The following is a 24,579-nucleotide window of genomic DNA, read 5'->3' as shown; positions in this document are numbered from 1 at the left end:
TGCTGCTGTTGAGAAGATCGCAGTGATGTTCAAATCAAACTGAGAGGTGCCATCTTCTCAGGAGAGTAGGAAGCTGTGAACGCTAATGGCTGGGGCATGGTCCATATTCCATAGCTGACCAAAGGGGAGGTATAAGTTGAGGGACAGTTCAAGTTTCATAGAAGCTGCAGAAAGACTGGGTAACAAGTTAGTAGAAGGAGAACATAAAACCCAAATTCTAGCTATGGCCTGAACAAAGAGGATTATAGAAATTTTTAATCATTGGATTGAAGGACAAGAAAGTCCAATTGGTGATTTGTTTCCTAGCAATTGGGAATGGAGTTTGGAACTAAATGGCTAATTTATTGATGCTCCCAAATTAAAGATAATCACTCTACCAATACTAGTCAGCTCCTTCTCTACAACTTAGTAGGAGAGTTGTCCCTAGAGTACCTCTAGAATGCCTCTAGGGTCTTTTACTCAGTATTATACAACCAGAGAGTAGTCAAGTCAAGATTTATGCAAAGACTGCTTTGACCCTCATCAATGGGACACTTCTTTCTTAGTTTTCAGAAGATCCTGGGCATTCATTCATTTATTCATTGCAAAGTATTCACTCAGGCTCTGACGTATGTAACACTTCGGTGAGTGATGTCTGATATCCCCGGGGATATCACATACCATTCTCAAGTAGGTCACAGTCTCCTTGTGGAAAGAAGACCTGTCTATGGAAAGTTAAATGGCCCCAGGCATATGATGGGAAGCCAAGGAAGGGCTATAGAAAAGGGGGCTTATTGGGGGTTATCAAAGGAACTGGAGGGGATGGTAACTTTTGGGCTTCTCTGGAATGGAAGCATTGAAGCATTAAGCAAACAGGATGCCCCACTCTTAAACAAATGCCCAGCATCAGTCAAGATGATGGCAGATAGATGCCCTCAATCACAAGATGACCATGGAATTTTATAAGAATCAACCAGAAGACTGTATGAATATGTTGGTAGCCAATCCAGTGGGCAGACATGCTTCAAGGAAGTCCCATCCAATCCAATCCAACAAACATTTATTAAGCATATTATGACTGCAACCATGAACTTAAGAGATACTTGATCCTTGGAAGGAAAGCTTTGGCAAATCTGGAAAACATACTAAAAACCGAGACATTCTCTTGCCCATAATGGTCCATATGGTCAAAGTTATGGTTTTTCCAGTAATTATATATGGCTGTAAAAGTCAAGGAGGACAGCTGAGTGTCACAGAATCAACACATTTGAATTGTTGTGCTAGAAAAGACTTCTGTGAGTCCATTGGACAGCAAGGAGATCAAATCAATAAATACTCAAAGAAATTAATTCATCAGGACAAATACTGAATTTTAAGCTTAAATATTTTGGTCAAATAATGAGAAGACAGGACTTGTTGGAAAAGACCCTGCCATTGGGAAAGATCAAAGGAAAAAGGAGAAGAGGATAGCAGAGGATGAGGGAGATAGAAAGTGTCATGGAAGCATCAATCATGAGTTGGGATAGATGTTGGAAGATAGTGGAACATAGAAAGATTTGGTGTATCTCTGGGGGCAGAAGAGTAGACACAATTGAATATAAATGAACAACAGCAAAACTGTTCAAGCACAGTGTGCTAAATTCTGGGAATACAATTGGTCAAAAGAAACAGTCCCTGCTTTCAAGGAACTCAAGGAATTAGAGGATGATATGGAAAGGAAACAAAAGTTTAAAATAGCCACTATGGACTCAGAGCCAGCATTGAGCATAAAAAAGTCATGAGAAGAGAGGACAATTTGGTTCAGTGAGGAAAGGAGTAGGATGGGAATTTCAGAGGATCTGGGTTCAAGTGTCACTGACTACCAGGGTGATGATGTCCAAGTCACATAACTTTTGTGAGCCCCATTTTCAGCCTCTGTAAAAAAGAAATGGAATTATTGGAGTCTAAGAATTCCCCCAGCCCTAATTCTATAATTTCTCTATTTTATAGATAGGGGAAATCAAGGCCTCAAGAAATTATATGACCTGACTTATAGCAAAGCCAGTCGTTCACCCAACACTGATTGATAAGACCTGGCCTGCCCCATTTACCACATGCCCAAAGAGTGATTTTCGCAAACTTGAGTCTTCCGGCCAATGGAAGGAATCCCACATTTGTGGGAAATAGGAAGAAAAGCTTTCAATGTCCCTGGTCCAACAATATGTTCATAGAGAGCTAAGAGATGGATCACCCCCTGTCTTTGTGGTTGTTCCTATAATCAGGACAACAGAGCTTAAGAATAAAGCATCATAACCTTGGAGCAGGAAAATATCTAAGAGGTCATCAGCTCTAACTTCATTGTACAGATTTGGAAATTGAGGTCTAGAGAGGTGAAAGAATCTCCCCAGAGTCACACATAAGCACATATTATGACTGCAGCCATGAACTTAAGAGTTAGGAAGTGTCCAAGGTAGGATTTGAATGCTGACCTGCTTTATGTAGCAGCCACCATCAATAACCCCATAATATCCCAAGAGCTTTCTGCCACACAATATAAGCAGCATGCAAAAATGACAGGAGAGGAAACTCTCTCCTCAGGTTAGCCTGGTCCACATCATGGTCATCGAGTTGTGTTTTGAAAAAGAGAGAAGGGAGATAGTGAGACTTTTTGGTGGGAGAATAGTGTGGTTCCCTGATTGGTTTTACCCGATTGGTCAGATGTCTCCCAGAGAAAAGCCTGCAAAGGGAGCTAGGTTATAAGTTGTTTGGGCTCTTATGTACAGAACACATCAAAGTGTTAGGCAGTGGACTACATAACGAGGGTTTACTCAGAGCCAGAATTTTAAAGTGAGAAGGAACCTCAGGAACATATAGTCCAACCATCGAGAAGAACGGTCCCTGAGAACATCTTCATAGTTTGCCCTGTTGCCTTGGATACATTTGTGACAGAGGTCAAAGAGTCCATGTAGTCTAGTCACAGAACCTGGACAATAGTCTTGAAAACCATGAAGCCTTTTCCGCTTCTGGAAGCTGATGATCGTTTACATCTCTTCCAGCTCCAAATTTATGATGCCTTATTCTTAAGCTCTGCTGTCCTGATTATAGGAACAGCCATAAAGGCAGGAGCTGATCCGGCTCCCAGAATTCTGTGACCATACTTATTTCTACCAAGTTCTTAGGATCATAGATAAGGAGGTAGAAGGATCATTAGAAGCTATCTAGTCCAACCCCCTCATTTTAAAAATGAGAAAATACAGTCCCAGGGAAATGATTGCTTTAAGGTCATTCTGACTATAAACTACAGAAGCAGGATTTGAACCAAGACTTGATGATTTCGAACATTGTTCCCTTTCCACCATGCCACACTGCCCCTAACCAAGAAAAGAACATGGTTATTGCTTGGGGTGATATAGGAATACCATCATCATCCCTGCACCCCTTTTGTTTTTTACAACACAAGGATCCAAGACCAGAAAAATTCAAGAAAGTTGTGCTATCAAGTGATGAGTAAACTAAGTTCTTGTTTCATTCATGCTATTAATTTTTCCTAACTGAAAAGATTTTTTTAAACTTCATTGCCTTCATCTGATAAACCATCTCTGTAGGTCAGAGAAGAATTACCTGCTTTAATTCAATTTGAAAAGAAACTCTCTTTAGAAATGTTCCGGGACAGTGGCACTGGGTTGGTGGTCAGCTTTGACTCATCTGCTACTTTTTTGAAGACTTAGCTAGTCCCATTTCCAACACAGCAACTATAAGGCTCAAAGAATGGCCCAAAGTTAATGAGCCATGATAGAGCACATATATGAGATCAATCATAGGGAGGAAGCATAGTGGATAGAGCACTGCATTTAAAGGAAGACAAATTCAAATCTCACCTCCGACACATATTAGCTAAGTGACTTTGACTTTGGACAAGTCCCTTAAGATCTCTTTGCCTCAGTTTCCCTACCTGTTAAATAAATATATTGGACTCAGTGATTTCTAAGTCTCTTCCAGTTCTAAGCTTATGATCCTAGGATCACTTACTGCTTAGTCTTTCTGTAGACCCCCAGTCCTTTTGTACTGTTTGGCAGGAATCTGGTCTATGTGAAAAGAATCCCATTTACAAAGATGTTGCCAAAAGGCTCTTTCATAGTCAGGACTGACAACTTCTGTACCCTTATATATAGTACCATTCACCATCTGCCAGCAGCCAACCATTATGGAGTGCTTCTTTCACTTATTTTCCGATTTTCCTGATAATATGCAAATATGCCAGTTCTGTGAAGACCTCCCAGTGTGGCAATTTCTCTCCAACAATACAGACCGCAAGGGGTTTGTGGTTTAATTGATATCAATTTAGGAGTTTCTTAAAGCACACAGAATTTAAATGAATTATCCAGTCATTAGGCCAGTGAATATCAGTGGTAGAATTTGAACTCAGGTCTTCATGACTTCAAGCCTAATCCCCACTTAATCTGCTATGCCCCCTTGCTGCCTTTTACAGAACACAAATAAAAATAAGAGTAATGGCTCATGTTCCTCTACTACTAGAGATTTTCAAAGCCCTTTCCAAACATTAGTTCATTGAATCCTCACCAATAATTCCATAAGGCAGGTAATATTATTATCATTTTCCAGATGAGGGATTAACATACTGGCCTATAGCCACACAACTGGCAAAGGTCAGAGGCAAGACTCAGTTCAATTCTTTCCTGATTCTACATTAATCTTTTTTTCCACTTTCTGTCCCTTTAGCATTATTTTTGGGCAAGGCCTCTTTGCTCACTCAGTTATCCATAAAACAGAGCAACTCTGGAAGTTACAGAAACCAAAATCTCCAATTCAGACAAAAGAAAGTTCTTGCCCATCATACTCTAAAGCAGGCAAAGGCAAAGTCGCAGGCAAAGGCAAAGTCACAGTCAAAAACAAACCAATAGCTTTTTGCATCCAGGAATTAAAAAGAAATGACATGAACCAAGTTTTGAAAAGCAAACCACAACAACAATATGCGGGTCACACATCAGTCCCATGAGAGTAATGGGACAGCTGGGACATTAAGGGAATAGCTGAACTCATTAAAAAAAAAAAAACAACCAATGATCAGATGATCGTGCTGTCATGGATTCAGAGTTGGAAGGGACTTTATAGATTTTGATCCAATCCCTTCACTTTGCAGATGGAGAAAATGAACCCCAGAGAGTGATTTGCTCAACAGACCCCTCCAGGATCAGGGTCTCTTCCATCACCTCACTACCCTACTGCTGCTATAAAGAGTCTCTGGTACCTTGTGGGCAAATCAAAGTCACTTTGGGTTTTATCAGAATAAACCATACATTAAAAATCATGGGAATTAGTCTCCTCTTTTTTTTAATGGTTTCATAATCTACTTTCTTTGCATAGTTTGAAGGGGGTGATAAGCATCTTAAAGCTTTGATTCCAGTAGAATGAATGCCCCCTCCCTCCCTCCATTCCTCCTTCCTCCTGCAGCAGCAACAGCTTTCTAACAACCTGCCTCATATGTGATTTTAGAAATCGGGCATTAGGAGGCAGCAAAAGGTTCATAACTAGCCAGGGTTCAGGGTACAGGGATGCTCGAGAAGAGAACCAAGACTGCAGAGTCCAAATAATTTGGAGCTACAGAATAAATCCAGCTTTAAACATGGAGTTTCCAAGCTTCAGCTCGGATAAAAGGAAAAAGGAGTTGGAGGCTTATAAACTCCTCTTCAGAATCTGTCAACTGGACTCTGGTAGTCCCCCATGCTGTCCCCCTTCCAATAGCATCACACCTCTCGCTACCCCCAGGGTCACAGTGGCCTCCAAGCTCAGGAGGCCAGGGTTTTATTTCCCCTGGATTTGCCTTTCAATGATCACAGCAAGGAGAGAAAAGGATCAGGGATGGCCATCTGGAATTCCCCAGTGTGTACTCCTTCTATGGGGCTCTGAAGAAGATACAGAACCCAATCCTGTCCCATGTGGTTCTGCCCAGAATAAAGCTTGCCAAAACTACAAAGCATTATCCTGATGCTTCAAAACTGACAAGAGTTGTATATCCAGGTTTAGACCCACGTAAGGCACTGGAAACCACATCCCAGACACAAGTCCCCTTCCAAACAAATCAAAGAATTCAAAGACACAGCTGAATTCACAACTGACTCACAATCTTGTCTCAGGAATAAAAATAATCACAAAATATTCCATTAAAATCCACATGTTTCATTAAAAAAATTTTTTAACCTTGAAGAATTTAAAAAGGAACACTCCATACAAAGCACCTTTGAAAACATCAGAAAATGTTTTGTCTAATGTTGAAAATTTTTTCTTAATCATTTGGCAATATCAGAATAACAACTCATCCCTCTAGAGACGTTGATGCTGAAGAAATCAGCTAAAGCAATTTGATACGGCTTATTTTACTTCCCTGGTAGACAGAAAGCATCTTGTCTACGAACTGGACCTGCTAATTTTAAAAAGAAGGCTGTTCCATGCTTTGGAGGCAGGAAAGCTGAGATACTCTAAATACAGTTCCAAAGAATTGGGGAGCATTCCGTACCCTGTTGCCCTCTTAGGAATATAATAAGCAGTCTGGTCTGCTCCGTGCTGAGACGGCATGGTGTGGGACAGACACTGGAAATCCACTGGCATAAACAGGTAGTCTTAGACTTCACACTGAAAATGCTGCATTTCCTAAAGCTTTGTTCCCTCCTAGACCCACATAGTGGGTCCACACTGCTGTGGAACACCTTAACTGTTCTCTACGTTGTAGAAACAGGGATAAAAGAAAAGACCACACGTTACTTACTCTTTGCCAGATGCCCGTTTATGCCCATCTTCCTCTTTGGAGTCACTGGGGGATGGAGCATTGCCGTAAGGAAATCTAGCAGGCAAAAAAGAGGAAGAAGAAGAAGAGAGAAAGAAAAAGAAAAAAAGAAAGAGAAAAAAAGAAAAAAGGAACAAGAATTAGTACTGTGAAAATTAGAATCTTCTCTTTCACTGGAGCCATCTCCTACAAGGTCCCAAAGAAATGAGGAAAAACAGAGGAAAAGTTGAAGGGGGTTAAAAACCACACCAGCCCCCCACACATGTCCTGGTTCAGATCTCTCCACAAACCCAAGCAACACAAACTTTGACCGTAAATACTCAGGTTATTGAGCCTTCTCTTTGAGGAAAAAAAAAAATCCAACTTCAGGATCACTGGTTACGTACTCTGTGTCACCAAGGACGAGCGCACCTCCGAAAGAATGATAACTTTCATGCTTTATCCAGATTTTTCCCCCTGTTTTGCTGTCTCCCCTTCTCCCTTTTTTCCATTGACATTTTTTCTTCCTACAAAATGCACACAGGTCTGTTCTTCCTTGTACCCTGACTCAGGCCTGGCTTTGAAATGCATTTCAATCTCTCAACACAGGCTGCTTTCATGGTATTTAGAGTCCCACCAAGGCCCAGCTTTAAAAGCTACTGATTCTTTTTTTTCTTTAGCCCGCTTCACAAAAGAAGGGTATTTTGTAAATTACCAGCTCGTTCAGATCAACAAAAGGTACTTTCATAGAAAGCCCCATTTGATTTTGCTCAAATTTGATTACAAGGATGGAGAAAAGGAAAGGAAGTCAAAAAGAAAAACCCCAGATGGCTTTTTCATTCATCACAGTGAATGAGCTTTATCTGCGCCTTTTGAAACTGTAGCAGTGGAAAAGCATTTCTGTTGGCTTAAAAAACTTGACAAAAATTATTGGTTTGCCATTTCTCCTGTAACAGCCATTGGGAACTGGATGAAAAGACTTTTTCATGGGATCGCCTGCTTGGATCAAAATAATGGAGATTAGGTATTTCATTATAAATTACAGTGGGAGATAGAGCGGGCTGTCATATTAATAGCAACCTGCTCATGGCCTTCAATGGTAGCTATTCTCCTAGACAAAGGACCAAGGGGGCTGTCTATTGAACTTGTACTTCGGGCCTGATCAATTTTCTATCATCAAGGCAAAAGGTGAGTGGCCGAACAAAAGAATTCACACATGAGTGACCTCATAAGCCTACAGATAAAACAGCTTAAAAAAGCCAAATACATCCCAAAATTATGGATGATAAACTATATAAAGGAGAGAGAAAGCAAAAGGAGGGAGGGAGGAGAGAGAGAGATTGGAGAGAGAGAGAGAGAGAGAAAGAGAGCGAGAGAGAGAGAGAGAGAGAGAGAGAGAGAGAGAGAGAGAGAGAGAGAGAGAGCGCCAGTCTATAATTCCCCTCCTCTCATCTTGGCCAAATGGACACATTAAAAGCTACTTGTTTTCAGCTGTAGATAATTGCTGCCTTTGGCTTGCGAGTTCTGCTGTAAATCACTCTGCACACTTCATTCTTCACTGTAGTTTCAGTCATCTCAATCACAAAAATAGTCATATTATGCCCAAGACAAAGCTGCTGCCAAGAATCACCCGAACTTCTTTCTTTTAAAAGAATTACAAACAACGCTGGCTTAAAGAAGCCGGCTGATCCATACTGCCCAGGGGTGTCACGTCCAGACTTCTGGGTCTTGTATCAGGTACACCTGTGTCATACACTAAAGGCTTTAAAAGTCACAAGCGGCAGAAGCAGTTAGCAGACACAAACCCTTCAAGAAAGGGAAAATTTCAGATATTCTTTCAGCTAAAATGGAGTAAAGCCAAATAACAAGGAAGATTTGGGAATCTTCATCTGCTTGCTTGCAAGTGTGATGTGGAACCCTGGAAGCAGCGCTGAATGTGATATCTGGAAACTTGAATTTGAATTCTGGCTTCCCTTACCTAGGGTGGTCTTGAACATGTCACTTCCATTTCTTTCAGCCTCAGTTTCTTCATGTGCAAAATGGGAGGGCTGGACTCAATGAACTCTAAGGTTCCTTTCAGCTTTCAGGCTAGGCTCTTGTGATGCAAAGTTTAAAATGATAACTTGCATTTGGAATTTACATCCATAGCTAATGAGTTGGCAGGGACCGCTGAGATCATGGAATCCAACCTCCATTGTTTTAAAAGGAAGGAAACTGAGATCTAGAATACACGTGCTCAAGGTGACACAGATAGAACATGAAAGACTTGGGATTTATTCATGAATTTAATAAAATACTTAAATTCCTACTCTGTGCCTGGCATTGGGGTGGAAAGATCCCCCCCAAAAAAAATCTTGCCCTCAAGGATCTTACATTCTGTGAAGATAATGGTGGAGTGGGGAAGGAAGTAATATAAAGATAGAAAAAGCAAATAAAATATCTATGCCATGTAAAATTACAATTACTAAGTAATTTCCAGAGCTGAGGGGACTAACATCTGGGGATATTGAGGCAGGGTTGAGTTACATGTTGAAGGAAGTCTCTGGCTCTCTATCCAGCCATCTTTCTCTAAGTGCTTCTCATATATTGGCCTACTTACTCTAGCATTTGCTTCATATTTTGATATGATTTCTCTTTTTAAATTAAATAGTGCTTTTTAATTAATAGGAAATGGACTAGCAGAAAACATAAATAATACACACAAAATTAAGGCAACATCACAAAAGAAATCACAGAAATTAAATAGTGTGGCATTATAAAGAGTGAAGTTGGCCTCAAGGAAGAGAAGTGAGAACAATCTCTCCCCTTTGCAGAAATAGGGTAAGGAGTCCAAGGATGCTGAAAACGTCATATGATATCAGGGAGTTTTGATGGGATTGATAAATTTGACCAAATTTTTACTTTTCTTCCTCTTTCTATTTAAAAAAAAAACTCTATTGTAAGGAATGGCTTTTTGGGCCAAGGAGGGGATTGGATACAAGAGGAAATCTAGACAATGTGAAAACAAAAGATATCAATATAAATCTATGAAAATTAAAGTTCTATTAGACTTTTTCTTGACACATGTTTCTATAACAAATCCCTCCAGAATCTCCCTTGTTTAAAAAAAAACAGTCTATTTAGACTAACAAAAAAACCCATCCAACAATGCATAATTCATTCCACTGCCAGAGCCCCCACTTCCCAGACAAAAAGAAGTATGTTTCACCTATATCACTTCCTCAGTTTTTTTTTAAATAAAATTTGAATTTAAAAGATGTTGTTTATTGGTCTGAGATTTTGTCAACTTCCCATCACTAGAGATAGGGAATTATTCTAAAGAATAATTCCTCAAACAACAAATATTTTTGAGGTACCAAGCCCAGTTCTAAGTATTGTATTATTGAACACAAAATGTTAAAGTTGTCTAGAAATTTAAATGCATTATAACAGCCACAGACCAATTTAGCAATGAAATGCTCTGGGCCTGAAACACATCCCATAAATACAGGTCTTTGGGATGGATCTCTGGTATGCTTTAGTAGATAAAGTCTCTGGAGTTGTCTGAGGCACTTAGAGGTACAATTACTTGTCCAGAATTACAAAGCAGATAAGTGTCAGAGGCAGGATGTGAACTCAGGCTTTTCTAACTACAAGTTCAACAGTCAAAATTCTAGAACTTGGAGAGAATTCAGAAGTTATAGGTATCAAACATAAGGAACAGAATTTGAACTCAGTTCTTTACTCTATCTACTATTCCATGCTGTGATGTTTATGTTTCACATAAAATTCTTCCAGGATAAAAGAGGAAAGGAGAAAATTCTGGACCAAAAATAGAAGAAATTAAATCTATTTCCATGCTGAAAAAATTATTGCATATAATTAAGTATCTTTTGATATTCCAAATGGATCTGGCAGCTATGTTTCCTGGGGATAGAGTGTTGGACTCAGAGTCAGGAAGAGTTCAAGTCTTGCCTCAAACACTTACTAGATGGCAAATCACTTCATCTTTCTCAGTCTCAGTTTCCCTTTCTGTAAAGTAAGGATAAAAATAGGATCTACATCTTAGCATTGTTGTGAAAACCAAATAAGATAATATGTACCAAATACCCTTCAAACCCTAAAGAGCCATATAAAGGCTAGCTATTATTATTTCACCAATTTGGACAGTCCTTCCAAATTTCAGTTTCTCTAAACTTGCCAATCCTGTACAATTCTTACTCCTCCCATCCCACCAGTTCACAATAGGGAGCTACCCAGTGAAGGCCCTTCCTTCATTTCTTTCGACATTTCAAGTGTGTTACCACAGCAGTCGGCTAGTCTAACTGTTATTCCTTGTTCTTACCTTGAGCCATCTTTCCCTCCTTCATGACACCCTTTACTCTCTTTCTTCTTCATAGTGTCCCCTTTGTTACGGGTTGCAGCCTGAATGTTTCTCTCCCTTGTCCTCCAAGGGATACTCACTTTTATTTCTTACTTAGTGTTCCAGGACTCAGAGACTCACAATGATAGAACATTGTTCTGAAAAGGCCAGGCCTTTTATTTGTTAGAGAAGCTTGTGGTCATCAAAAGAGCTATCCAATTCCCCCACTGCTCCTCCCTTTGAATTCTAGGGCCAATTCTTTCCCATTTATTCTACAAGTATTTATCCTGAAAAGCTCCTACTGTCTGATGCATGCAAAATTTCACAGTGAGTCTTTTACGAGGCAAAAATGGTAGTCCTGGAATCTCCTGAGAACCCTCTTCAGGGGGCTAAGAATGCAAAGGTTCTGAGAATTCAGACTTTGGACAGCCTGGAAAAATAAGGGAGGGGACAGATATTTGTATGGGTTTTTAAAACTCTAAAATGAAAATAAACTGAAAGAAGAGAGCCCCCAGGAGACACAAAGTTTAAGAAAATACCTAAACTATGACCCCTGGAAGCACTTTTTTGACAACGTAAGGGAGTCAGAGGTCTTCCTGGCTTAGCACAAAAACTTTGTATTCCATTCTCCTTCCTAGCTCATTTTACACATTTTGTACACAAGTATTTTTTGCATGAAGTTTTTGCCCAGAAAAGTAATTTTACTAAGATGGGGAAACCCAAAGGAGGAAATACCCTCAGCAATGCAGATTGGTATCTACTCTGAGATTTATAGTTATAAAGAGTTTCCTGGGATGCTAATAATTTACCTGGGATTATACAGCCAGTATATGTTAGAGATGAAACTTGAACCCAGGCCCTCTACAATAAAAGGCTGGCTCTCAATCCGATAGACCAGGAAGCTCTTGATCTTATCTCTGAGACATTCAATTACATAAACTAATTCCATCTCCCCGAATTGGAATTGCAGTGGAATCTTTTTTGACCAAAAATTAGAGAGAAAAAAAGTTTATGACATCATCCTGCAATTCTATTATAAGTCTATGCTTATCAAGAAGTGATTTCCTAATGATATCTGATAGTTCTAGGGTACTTGAATCTTTCTAAAATCCTTTTAATGCATAGTGCCTCCCCTAACTTACACTCATGGGATTGGTTCCCCAGAGAATACCTACCACCTTAGATTCAAAATAGTCTTTGGGAAGCCATACTCCTAAAACTATAGCTCATAAAGACTCCTCTGGTGTGTTTTTCTTTAATAGTCAGCCAGTAGAAAGAGTGACTTCAAAGTAAAGGCATTTCATATATTGGATTTAACATACATTTTTACCATGTTTAACGTATATTGGACTACTTGCCATCTTGGGGAGTATGTGGGAGAAGGGAGGGAAAATTTGCAAGGGCTAATGTTGAAGAATTGTCCACACACATGTTTTGAAAAATAAAAAGCTTTAATAAAAAAAATAAGTAAATTTTAAAATTAAAAAAGTAAAGGCATTTATTAAGATGTCACAGTAACAACCACAATTATAAAGCAAGCCCTTCCTCAAAAACCATGAAATGTGCTTTTTTGTAAATATAGTATCAGCAAGGAGAGTGGACACATACTTGGAGTATATTGTTAATAAGGTATACATGGAGTAAAAGCACCAAACCAATTGAATCTGGATAGGGAATCTGCAGAAGAGAATCCCATGGAAAGAGGGAGTGAACAAAATGATTATTCATTTCAACTATAATGATTAATTCCTGCTTAACCAGGTGATAGTGACCACATATCTGTGATAACCACTTGGAAAATCTACACTGCATACCCAGAGTGATTTAAATAAAAGGAACTTCCCCAATTCAATTTATGGAAATCTATTTGAATTGATCCAATGATGCTAAAAGATCATCATGAAAGCAATCACCAATCCAAACTTCCTCCCCCTGATGGAAAAATGAGATTATTCTCTTTAATAAAAATAATTTTGCTGGCATCTTATGATCATGACCATTCTGGTGCTTCCATGATTGGAGCCATGACTATAAAGGTCCTTCATTTATCCTAAACTTCACAATTTAGGGTGTGCTTCCTTTTCCTGCATTCTTCTCTACAGCTGGTTGCTCTGCTCCAGGAACACACTCCACAAAGTGTCCCTGCCTCAACTATCTATCCATCAAAGCTGCCAAGCTTGTTTTCAACAAGCCCCCAGAGATATGACTAATCTTTTACCAGCCAATGAGAAGCTGTCCCTCTAATTTCATCAAGGATAACTTCATGAGACAGCTCATAAAGGGGTAACAGAATGCAGATTGTCTTTGTACCTCACTTAACGCTACTACTTTGTTGTCACCTTTACCTTTGTGTTTCATCATCTAGGTGAGCAAGGGAGGGTAAAATTAATTGGTCAAGGTTGTTCTGATCAGCTATCTACACTTGCAGGATCTCGTTTGATTTTGACAACAGGTCTTCAAGGTCATTCCTATTTACCTGATTCTACAAATGAGGAGACTGTCTCAAATAAGTTAAGTGACTTAGGGTCATACGTCTAATAAATGTCAGATAAAGAAGGTGAATACAGATCATTCTGATTCAAGTCTAGCACTCTACCTCCTTTTCCCCTCCTTCCACATAAGCAGAATCTCAGGCTGAGGGACACGGTCAGAAGCTTGAGAATGAGAATCTCTATCACTGTGTAGCAAAGTGTGACTTCACAGCCCTGGGCCCTAAATTCCCACTGCAGCCCGCTTGTTGACAGATACAATCTTGCTCTCGGTGTCTATGAAAGTCTTTATCCATGCCATCAGAAAGCACGATTCATATTTATCACTTATTTGGGAAAAGTCACACATAGCTCAGGGCGAGGCTTTGTAAGAAATTGCAGTTGGATCAAAGAATCAAGCTACTTGAGAATTCTGTGCTCCCTTGATCGGTAATCACCCAAGTGTAAACGTAATCTAACAGAGAGAGAAAGAAAGAAGATTAACCAGTAATAGCAGATTGATGTGCCGTCAGACTAGGGATGATTTATCTAGCTTGGTTAGTGGACCTGAACGATTCCACCGCTATCTGAGAATGGACTTGCCACACTGGCTGGAATTGCATCATCAAACACGTGTGTGTGTGTGTGTGTGTGTGTGTGTGTTATACACCACATGTACATTATATGTGTGTGTATGTAACTCTTTCTCAAGAAGGGCAAACAGAGAAAAATAGACATAGCACTACAGCCTCTGCAAAGAGGGCAAGATAGGGATTTAGACCCAAAGACCCTGAATTCAGGGAGCACTGATAGCTTCCCAGAAGCAACCTGAAGTTTCTATCTCCCTAATACAGAGCAGTTTCTTAGCCTTATACTGAAATTAAAGTTGACTTCATGTTTCTTGTTCTAGGTGACATTTGTGGGATTTGCCCCACAAAATTTATGTGAAATACACAAATTTCCTATTTATGGTACCATGCTAGGTGACATATACTAAGAGAAAATTCTTGTCCCCTAGGAAAGCAATATTGAAATGACAGAGGAAGAAAATGACCTACCCATTTGAGGAATTCACATACTTTTAGAGTTTTGGCAATTTTTTTCTAAATGAATGCTTCTCAGACTGACATCTCCAATCGTGTTCCTTCTCCTAAGTTCCAGGACCATGTTTCTGGTTGGTTCTAGATAGCTCCAATAAAATATCTTTACATCTAAAACCCAGTGTGTCTAGATCTAGAAGGTAGAATTCGGAGCAAGGAGTAAAAGCTTCAAGAAGACAGATTTTGGCTCAATATCAAGAAAAACTTGCCAACAATTAGAGCTGCCCCAAAGCAAAAAAGGACTATTCTGAAGGTGTTCCCCATTCCTAGAGATCTAAAAGAACTCTTTTTAGGAATATTATAGAAAGGAATTTTGTTCAGGTTTGATTAGATAGAATATGAAGTCCCTTCCAAATCTAGGATTCTGTGTTAGTCTAGAAGCCATTAAAGCTCCCCACCACTAAAGTTGTCTAAAAGTTAAGTAGATTGCTTTGAGAAGAACTTTTCCACCTTTGAAATCATCAGGTAGATGCTGGAGACTACTTGTTGGGTACCGTATATCGAAGATTCCTTTCAGATATATGTTGATGAAATAACCAATGAGGTCCTTTTCAGCTCTAAAAATCTATGGTTCCATGATTATATTACTTAAAGCATTTGGAGAACCTCCAATAGCCTGAATTTCTTTCATTCATTTTTTCATTCATTGAATTCATAGCCCTGAACTAGGGTACAGGGCCATCCCTGTACAGAACGGATGACTCACATTTCTTTAAGACTAAAAGATTTGCAAAATACTTTCCTCCCGACATCCCTGAAAGCATTAGCATGCCAGGAGCCCGAATGTGTCAATACATCCTGCCTGTGCTGTAGGCACATAAATGCACATGAGAAAATTAAAATTCCATTTTCATCATTTTATAGATGATGAGACCGAAGTGATCTACCATCACACAAAGAGAAAGTAACTGATACAAGACTTGAACCCAAACCTTCCAACTTCAAGTCTGACACTACCCACCACACTTTTCACGGATCTGGTGCTTCTCACTGGCATCTCCCACTCAACATGTCCAAAATAAAACTTGTCATCCCCCTAAAAGCTGTTCCTTCTTCTAACTTTGCTCTTCCTGTCAATGGTTCCTCAAGGCATCTGTCTTCACCACATCCTTCTCTCACCTCCTACATCCAATGAGTTGTCAAGTCTTGCTCATCATGTCTCCTCAGTCTCTCTCAAATTCATGCCTTCTCTCCCTTCTTCCTCATCCCACTAGCAATATTAGAACAAAACAGAAGACAGTGCCCCATCAACATAATAAGGAAAAAACTTGAGATTGTCACTCCAAGAAGCTCTCCAGTGTTCCTTTTGGCTCCAGTCATCATACTATTTAAACCACCGGGAAAGAAAGGGGGAAAAAACACTTTCCTGCTTCTGCAGATTCTTGGATTTTTGAGACGCATCCAATCTTATATGCAGCATGGAGAGTGAAAGTTGGAGTTAGGCAGATCATTTCCAATACCTGATAGCTACGTGACCCAAACCTTTCTCAGCTTCTGTTTCCACTTCTGTCAGATGGAGATCATATTAACACCTGTCAACAGGGTTATTGTGAAAATCAATTAAGATAATATTTGTGAAGGGATTTATGCATAAATGTTAGCTGTTAGTATGTAATTTCATTTAAAGAGAGAATGAAGGGCTTCTTAGCATACTTGCCATAATCTGCAGTGTCTAATCTGTTGTTGTATTCTCAGTTGTTTGTGAATAGCATGTGTCCTTTCAGATATTCCATGTGCTTCTTTAGCTAAACTGGAATCAGGGCATAGTAGCACCATGGGAGGGTAGTCTGTGATGAGTCTGAGGGTGAGATCTCAACTCAGAAGCTGTTTATCTAATTAGAAAGCCTGAGATTTTTCCCAATCTATTTTTTTTAATTATGAGTAATACCACCTGGTTAGACTGGGCACCTTCTCTGAAACTGATGAAAAGTGACATTGAAAAACAGCTAAGATGACAAATTACTCATTAAAATTAGTGAGGGGGGAGAAAGGGGGAGAGAGAGGGGGGGGAAGAAGAATGAATATTACAGATATAGCATGTATTGACTATTCCCTAACAGGCAGTGTTCCAAGTACTGGAACTACAGATACAAAGCAGCAAGACAGTCCCTATACTTACATTCTAATGAAGGAAGACAAGATATATAAATGTGTTTGAAAACAAGTATGGATGTGAGAGAAAGTAGGGAAGGAAGAAGGAAAATGTTAGTTAAACAAGAATAGGTGAAACATGGCTAAGATCATTCCCAAAATGGTGGTCCCAAGGAAAGAGTCACTGATGAGGAAAGGAGGACCCCAAAGAAATTTTTACCAAATTCTGTGTTGATTTTTCTTTGGCTTTCTTATACCTGGAGTATCTAAAAGTAGCTAGGGTCTACTTACCCTGGATTGACACAACTGTAAAGAGTACTATCTCTTTTTGTCTATCTCATAGACAATAACTATCATCATTAAGATTCAATCATAGGTAGCTAGGCAATAATATGTCATATATTCTTCATATCTCAAAATCAGAAACAATGTTGAGACTCATATGGTAGTGAAGTGGTTAGAAACATCTATCAATCAAATCATCAATCAATAAATTTTTAGTAAGTACCTGCTATGTGCTAGATGCTGTGCTAGGTACTAGAGGTTCCAGTACAGGAAGGGACAGGAACTGCAGATGAAATGGTTTTGAATGGGATCCAAGAGGAGGCTCATACAGGTTAAGATCAGATAAGATATGACTACAACAGTATTGTTGTCAATGAAATCTACTATATCCTCCCTGAGTCTTTTCTTCTCCAATCTAAATGTCCCCTTCAAACAATACTCATAGGACTGATCAATTCAGTTAAATCATAAGGAAGGAAAAAATGTAATTAAAAGCTTTGTTTCTGCTTTTGCTTAAATTTTTGCTTTAGCTTGTGCTGGTTTTGTGAACAAATGTAGCCTGTAGGAGATCCCCTAGGAATGGCAACACCTGGCTTGGGATGACCAGTCAATTCTTGAACTCAATCCCCATTCTAATAACCTATCTTGGGGGAGAAAGGAAGGAAGGAAGGAAGGAAGGAAGGAAGGAAGGAAGGAAGGAAGGAAGGAAGGAAGGAAGAAGGAAGGAAGGAAGGAGAAGAGGAAAGAAGGGAAGGAGAGGGAGAGGAGAGAAGGAAAAAGGAAGGGAGGAGAGAGGAAAAAATGACATTAAATGCTAGTGGATAGCAATCCACCTGTCAACGGGGTTGTTGTGAGAATCAATTAAGATGATATTTGTGAAGGGATTTGTGAAGTAATACATAAATGTTAGCTTTGTTAGATTCATTTAAAGAGAGAATGGAGGGCTTTGTAGCATACTTGCCACAATCTGCAATGTCTAGTCTGTTGTATTCTCAGTTGTTTGTAATATGATCTGCTATGCAAAAATGAAAAATAGGTAGATAGGCAGGCAGGCAGACAGACAGACAGACAGGTAGATGAAGTGGACATCCTTGGAATGGGATGGGATGGGATGGGAAAAGGGGAGAGCATTTATACAGTATCTTCTATATGCTAGGTATTTTTTTAACAAATATTTTCTCATTTGATTCTCACAACAACCCTGCAAGGTAGGTGCTATTATTATCCCCATTTTACAGTTGAAGAAACTGAGAGGTTAAGAAGTTCAGCATTCTATCCACTGAGCCACATAGCTGCCTCTTAAAAAGGAAGCACCAAAAGTCAGGGACTGGCTTTGAGACAGATATAGGATGGGTCAGCCACCTGGGGCACACATAGCCAGAAAACACTTCAGATGTGGACCTGCAAAGATTGGTCTGTGGCCATCACTTGTTATGCAGAGAACACCCTCCCTCCAGTGATGTGTCTGGATCAGTTTCATGGACTCATGGAAAAGCAGAGGATGCTGATTCTTTTAGCCCTGACACTCTGCTAAGATGGTTTTTGTCAGTATTCATGAGTCTCTCTGACTTCCTCCCCGTGGAGGGTCTGCCCCAGCCTTTCTTACACAAGAGTTTGTGCTTGGGGCTCAAGCACAGGTCCCGTGCCAAGCTGTCTTATCTGCATCCCTGGGGGGTAGAGCTCTTTGTAAACTTCCTAAGGGAGAGCATCTGTCTGCCTGTGTACTTAAGACCAATAAGCCTTCAATTACCTTCATGGAGCCAACTAGCCCAGCTAACCAGGGGTGAAACTTGTATTATAGGCTAGGGTCTACAACCATCAATTGTGGGAATAAAAACATGAATAGCTGAGGGAGGACAACTTTTGAGACAATGCTGAGAATTATATACTGTTCTATTTTAGGCAACAATGATGAGACAGAGAGAGCACAAGACTTGAAATCAAAAGACTGAGTTTTACAACCAGTTCTTACATTTACTGTGTGACACTGAATCTTTCACTCTAAACCTCCTTCTCCACATCTGTACTGGATCAGCTCCTCAGTCCTTTCCAGCTTGAAGCTGATCATCCTGTTGTCCATCCAATAAACAGCCAGAGAGATAAATCCAAGATCTGCCCTTTGGCATGGCTAACGTGACCCAATTTGTAGAGTATTATCTGGGAACAATTGTAGGGAAAATTATCAGCCAGATTTAAGTGATGGCACATGCCCACAGTCCCTGCTACTGGGGAAGCTGAGGATGATGGATGCTTTAAATAGGGGAGTTCTAACCTATAGTAAAGAAGTCATACATTAATGTTGCATGTGGATCACCATTAATATTATGAACTCCCAGAAATGGAGGACCACCAGGCTGCCTAAAAAGGGGTGAGTTGTCCCAGACTGGAAAAACATAGATTAAAACCACTGAGCCAGTCAGCAGATCAGCAGTAGGGACTATCTTTCCAACCTGGACAAGATAGGCAGAGCCGGTCACAAAAGGACAAAAACAAAAATTTCATTCTCAACAATTGGTGGTTATGGACACTAAAGTTTCATACCTCGTTAACTGGGCTAGTTGGCTCCATGAAAGATTTACCATCATCCCTGAAAACAAAGTGAGCCAAAGTAGAACCTAAATGAGTTGTTATATGTCTCTGAACTATCTTCAAATATGAATAAATAAGGGACATCAATTTTAATGGTATCCATAGGAGTGAGTACTCCCTTTACTAATGCAAACTGCAACTCTCCTTTGAATTCAAAGTCATTATTTATAAATTTAGAATTTAAGCACCCTCATTTTATGGATGAGGCTTATACAAATAAATGATTTGTTCAAGGTCTTAGTAAGCTATGATTCAAACCTGGATCCCCTGATCCATTGCCAATTCTGAGTTTCAGAGAGTTTCTTGAAACATATAGAAGTTAAGTCAGAAACTAATGCTATATTATAGGTATTACAGGTAAGATTTGAACCCATCTTCCTAACTCCAAGCCCATTACAATATATGCTAGTTCATTATTTTTATAAATCTTTGAATCCTGGTCTTCCTGGCTCTAGTTTTAGTAGAATATGATTATATATCCTATTCCCTCATATTTCCTTCATAAATCTTATAAAAACATAATTTTTTACTCATTCTGATTGATGATGATAATAATAGCTAGCATTTATATAGTATTTAAAGCTTAAATAGAATTTTACAAATATCTCATTTGATCCTCACGACAATTTTGGGAAGAAGGTACTATTATTATTCCCTTTTTAGATGAGAAAACTGAATATAGATTAAGAGGTTTTTCCAGGGTCATGTGGATAGAAAATACCAGTCACCTACTTGCCTTCCAGTCTGTTAAATCTGTTAGTTTAATTTAGTAAGACTTTAACATATTAATAAACATTTGCACAAAATTTAATTTATTAATGGCTATAATCAAAGCAGTTATTTCTTTAAATAAGTAAACAATTAGCTTTGGGAACAAGCATGGGAACAGAAACCCAGCTGATTTGCATATTTCATAGCAATATTGTACATATGGACATCAGACCACTAAAAAGTAGCTATCTGCTACATACACAGTTGGAAAGAATAATTAACAACTTCACAAAAGGTTTTAATTATGTTGTGATGGTAAAGTATAATCATTTATTAGCTGAAGATTTTATTCCTCAATTATAAGGGTAGTATGTACGTTAAAATGTTGGCTGAGTCTAAGAGCTTGGGAGGAAAGAAAATGAGTTCAGTTCTGGACATTCTGAATTTAAGGTGCCTAATGGATATGCAGTTCTAATAACAGCTGGAAAAGGGAGATTGGATGTCAACAAAGAGGTTAGGGCAGGGTAAGTTGATCTGAGAATCATCAGCAAAGAGAGGATAAAAGAATCCGCAGGAATTGACAAAATCACCAAATGAAGTATAAAAGGGAGACGAGAAGGACATCCATAGTAGTAGACATGACCCAGATGAAGATACAGAAAAAAGAGATTTAGAAGGAATGGTCAAACAGGTGGAAGGAGAACCAATAGAGAAAAGGGTATCAAGGGGAAGAAAGTGATCAACTGTGTGAAAACCTCCATAGAGATTGAGAAATGAGACCTCGGAAAAGACCACTGCATAGAGCAGCTGCAGCTTAATGGTGACTTTAGAAGCTAAGATGAGTTAAGAAGAGAGTGAGAGAAGAAGTGAAAGCTTCCATAATAAATGGTTTGCTCAAGGAGTTTAGCCACAAAAAGCAGGAGAGACAACAGAATGAGAGCAGGGATGGATCAAGTAAAGGGTTTTTCAAGAATGAGAATAAGAAGTAGGGAATGATCCAGGATACAGGGAGAGAATGAAGGTAAGTGAGAGAGTGAGGCAATCTGCTGAAGGAAATGGGATAGAACGTTCCATTAGAATGTAGGATGGAGCACGTAGAGGTACTTAGAGAAGGACAATATCATCATTGGGATAGAAGTGAAGGAGATATTGGCAGGAGACATCCACGTGATGTGCAACATGTGTACACGTAGCTACCCAGTTTTGATTTGGTGATAGAATGAACCTCAAAGGCAGTGAGGTTACTAGGTGATGGGAGGAGAAGGAGAATCTGGAAGAGGCAAATGAGGAATAAAGATTATTTCAATTTCCTCATTTTGACCAGCAAGTCAGAAGGAATGAGATTTTTTGGAGCCCACTGAAATAATTGATTATAAATCCTTTCTGGATAAAAATGGAAAAACCATATCTTGAGGAGCTGGTTTAAAATTATAGTCCAGAGGCTCAAAATAGATCTTGTAAGATTTTAAAAAATTATGTGCAGCACAAGAAACACTATCAGGAGAATGATAGGGAGGTGTCTCTCCAGAATACTGGAGGACAAATTTGCAAAAGGTCATGGACAAGAATCTTATGTTATAGACCGACATGAAACAGGGAAGTACCCAAATTGATGGGATCACAGATCCAAGGAAATAAAGTACAAGTTACATGAACTTTTTTCTTCACAAGGTGATATCTGTGACCAACTATTACGGTAAATGATGAAGCATATATTAATTTGTTTTGCTAAATTTTTGCTTCTTTGTCTCTTTTAAAAAATATATATATATCCTTTATTGTAGAGGAAAGTTCATTGGAAAGTAAAAATGGTGGTGTACGAATGTGTAAAAACAAAAGATATCAGTAAAAACCTATTTTTGAAAAAAAAATGCAGAATAACAGATTTTGGTTCAAGGTCAAGAAAATCTTCCTAATAATTACAGCTCTCTCAAAGCAATATGGGCTGCTTTGGGACCTGCTAGGTTCCCTCTCACTGGAGGTCTTTAAGCAGGGACTAAATGATTATTTGTTGGCAATATTATATTTGGGGCTCCCTTGGAACACAAATTGGAATTGACAGCCCTTGGGGTCCTAAGATTTCAAGGATTGTGTGGCAAAAATAATAAACCAGGTACTCTGTTCAGAAGAAACCAAAATTTCCTGTATCAGGTAAAAATGAGAAGAATAATAAGAGAGACAGAGGAAGACAGATAGACAGAAACATACAGAGAGAGACAGAGACACAAAGAGGGACAGAGAGAAAGAAAAAGATAGAAATGCACAGAGAGGGTCAGAGAGACACAGACACAGAGAGAGAAAGAGAGGGACAGACAGAAACACAGAGAGAGACAGAGAGACAGAGTCACAGAGAGAGACTGGAGACAGACACAAAGAAAGAGACAGACAGAGAGACATAGAGACAAAGACATAGAGACAGAGATAGAAGACAGAGAGAGGGGGAGGGAGGTAAGATGGGAGAGAGAAAGAAAGGGAGGGAGAAATTTTAAAATATTTTTCATCATCCTAAACAAATCATGACTATTAAAGAAGCACTCGTTTCCCAGAAACTTGTAACTGGTGAAGTCGTTAAGAGGGGAATGGAGGGCAGGGGAGGACCCACACTATTCTCAGTTAGCCTGCATCCCATGGAATGAGTTGCCTGTCCACATTTCAGCTGTAAGCAAGTGGTTTCTGTGTTCTCCCAATCCTGGCCCTGCATCACCATGACAACACGAACATATAATTATACATATGCACTGGAAGCAAAACTATGACAGAAATACAAAGCATTCAAGGAGGTTGGGGGGGTGTTTCTTTTTATTTTTCCCCTTCTCCCCCTTAGTTCTATTCTATAAAGAGAAACAGAACTGTATTTTTTAAAATGTTTTTCACAAAAGGAGCCCGTGTTTACGAAAATAGCCAATTAAATAGATTTAAATGTAACATAACTTAAACACTGTGGCCATTTCTATCACACAGCCCTCAATAGCACACTCAGGAGCATTCACACAAACACCAAACAGCAATAAAGCCTTTCTAAGCTGCCTGTAATTGGAGGCACAATTTCTATAATTACAAGTATTTGACAACTTTTTTTTATCATTTCTCAATGATTATGAATATCTGTGAGTCTCTGGAGATTAGACTGTACAGCTCATTTATCCGACAAACCTGCCCATGAAAACAAGCTACTATTACTGTGTTTAGGTTATTAGGTTCCATTTTTCCACTCTTGAAACAAGCCAAGGCCTAAAACACTGAAGAGGGTGGTAAGTTGAGTTGATTCAAACATGGAGGGAAGTCTTTAGTGGAGTGAAACCCTGCCTTAGGGTTTGTCCTTAATCTTGTTCAATATTTATTAGCAATGATCTGGAAGAAAGCTAAAAAATACAGAGGATAGAGAATTGGGTTCCAAGCCAGAAAGAATTGAGTTCAAATCCTATTCTGATACATACTGACTGTGTGCTTTTGAGCACGTCACTTCTCAGGTTCTCTAGGCACCCCTGGATAGTTAAGTTTTAGAAAAGGTTCCGGTTTTCATTGGTAGGGGAGTTTCCAATGAAATCATGGCTCCAGTCTTAGGAGAAGGTACAGATCACGTGCTTATACAATTTATCAAAAACACAACACCAGGAAGGATATGCGATACTTGGGACAACAGAATCAGGATCCTTTTGGATCTCACTGGTTTTGGAAAACAGATCAAATTCAGAAAGATTAGCAGATGGCAAGATCATTTGAAGCTTCAATAAGAGTATCAAGGTATCAAGGTATCAAGGACCTGAGAAATGTTCGTCCTGTTGTACTGTGGCCTGGATGGTGTATTGTGTCCACTTCTAAGTGCCATATTCTAAGAGAATACTGACAACTGGAGAGAATCCAGCAGAGAGCAAGCAAAAGAATGAACAACCTGGAGCTTCTATCATAATGTAGAAGAATTGGGGGTATTTAAACCAGCAAGAGCCTGATAAGAAGGGGGCCTTCAGAGTCCCACTGAGCACTTCCAGTGACACAGGGGGCCCGATTTTATGGGATGACTCCCCTACTGGTCCCTTGGTCTATGTAACAACATCAAGGAGTACTAGTCAGTAGTCAATCAACATATATTAAGGTTCTCCTCTGTTTTAGGCATTATATTTTTGTGGGGGAAGACTGGATTGAGCCAGGAAGAGTCACCACTCAGGAGATTGAAAGGGAAGAATAATTTCTGTTCTCACTCTTTTCTCTCTGGTAATTCCCATGAGGGGGCCAGAAGGTTTCCTCCATCACTCT

At 39.3% G+C, this 24,579-nt stretch overlaps 1 long non-coding RNA gene across 1 annotated transcript in view; it reads right to left on the bottom strand.

Moving 5' to 3' along the window:
* The window catches only part of LOC127552911 (uncharacterized), a 274,023-nt gene that overhangs the window by 192,083 nt on the left and 57,361 nt on the right, over window positions 1–24,579 (bottom strand). Inside the window, exon 2 of the long non-coding RNA XR_007951609.1 lies at window positions 6,743–6,817. This is a non-coding gene — a long non-coding RNA (uncharacterized LOC127552911). The remainder of the gene's footprint in view (window positions 1–6,742; window positions 6,818–24,579) is intronic.

Source organism: Antechinus flavipes, chromosome 3, assembly GCF_016432865.1.
Source record: "Antechinus flavipes isolate AdamAnt ecotype Samford, QLD, Australia chromosome 3, AdamAnt_v2, whole genome shotgun sequence".
In the NCBI taxonomy this organism is placed as follows: domain Eukaryota; kingdom Metazoa; phylum Chordata; class Mammalia; order Dasyuromorphia; family Dasyuridae; genus Antechinus; species Antechinus flavipes.
The sequence above is the reverse complement of the archived record's forward strand: the minus strand, read 5'-3'. Positions and strand labels throughout refer to the sequence as shown.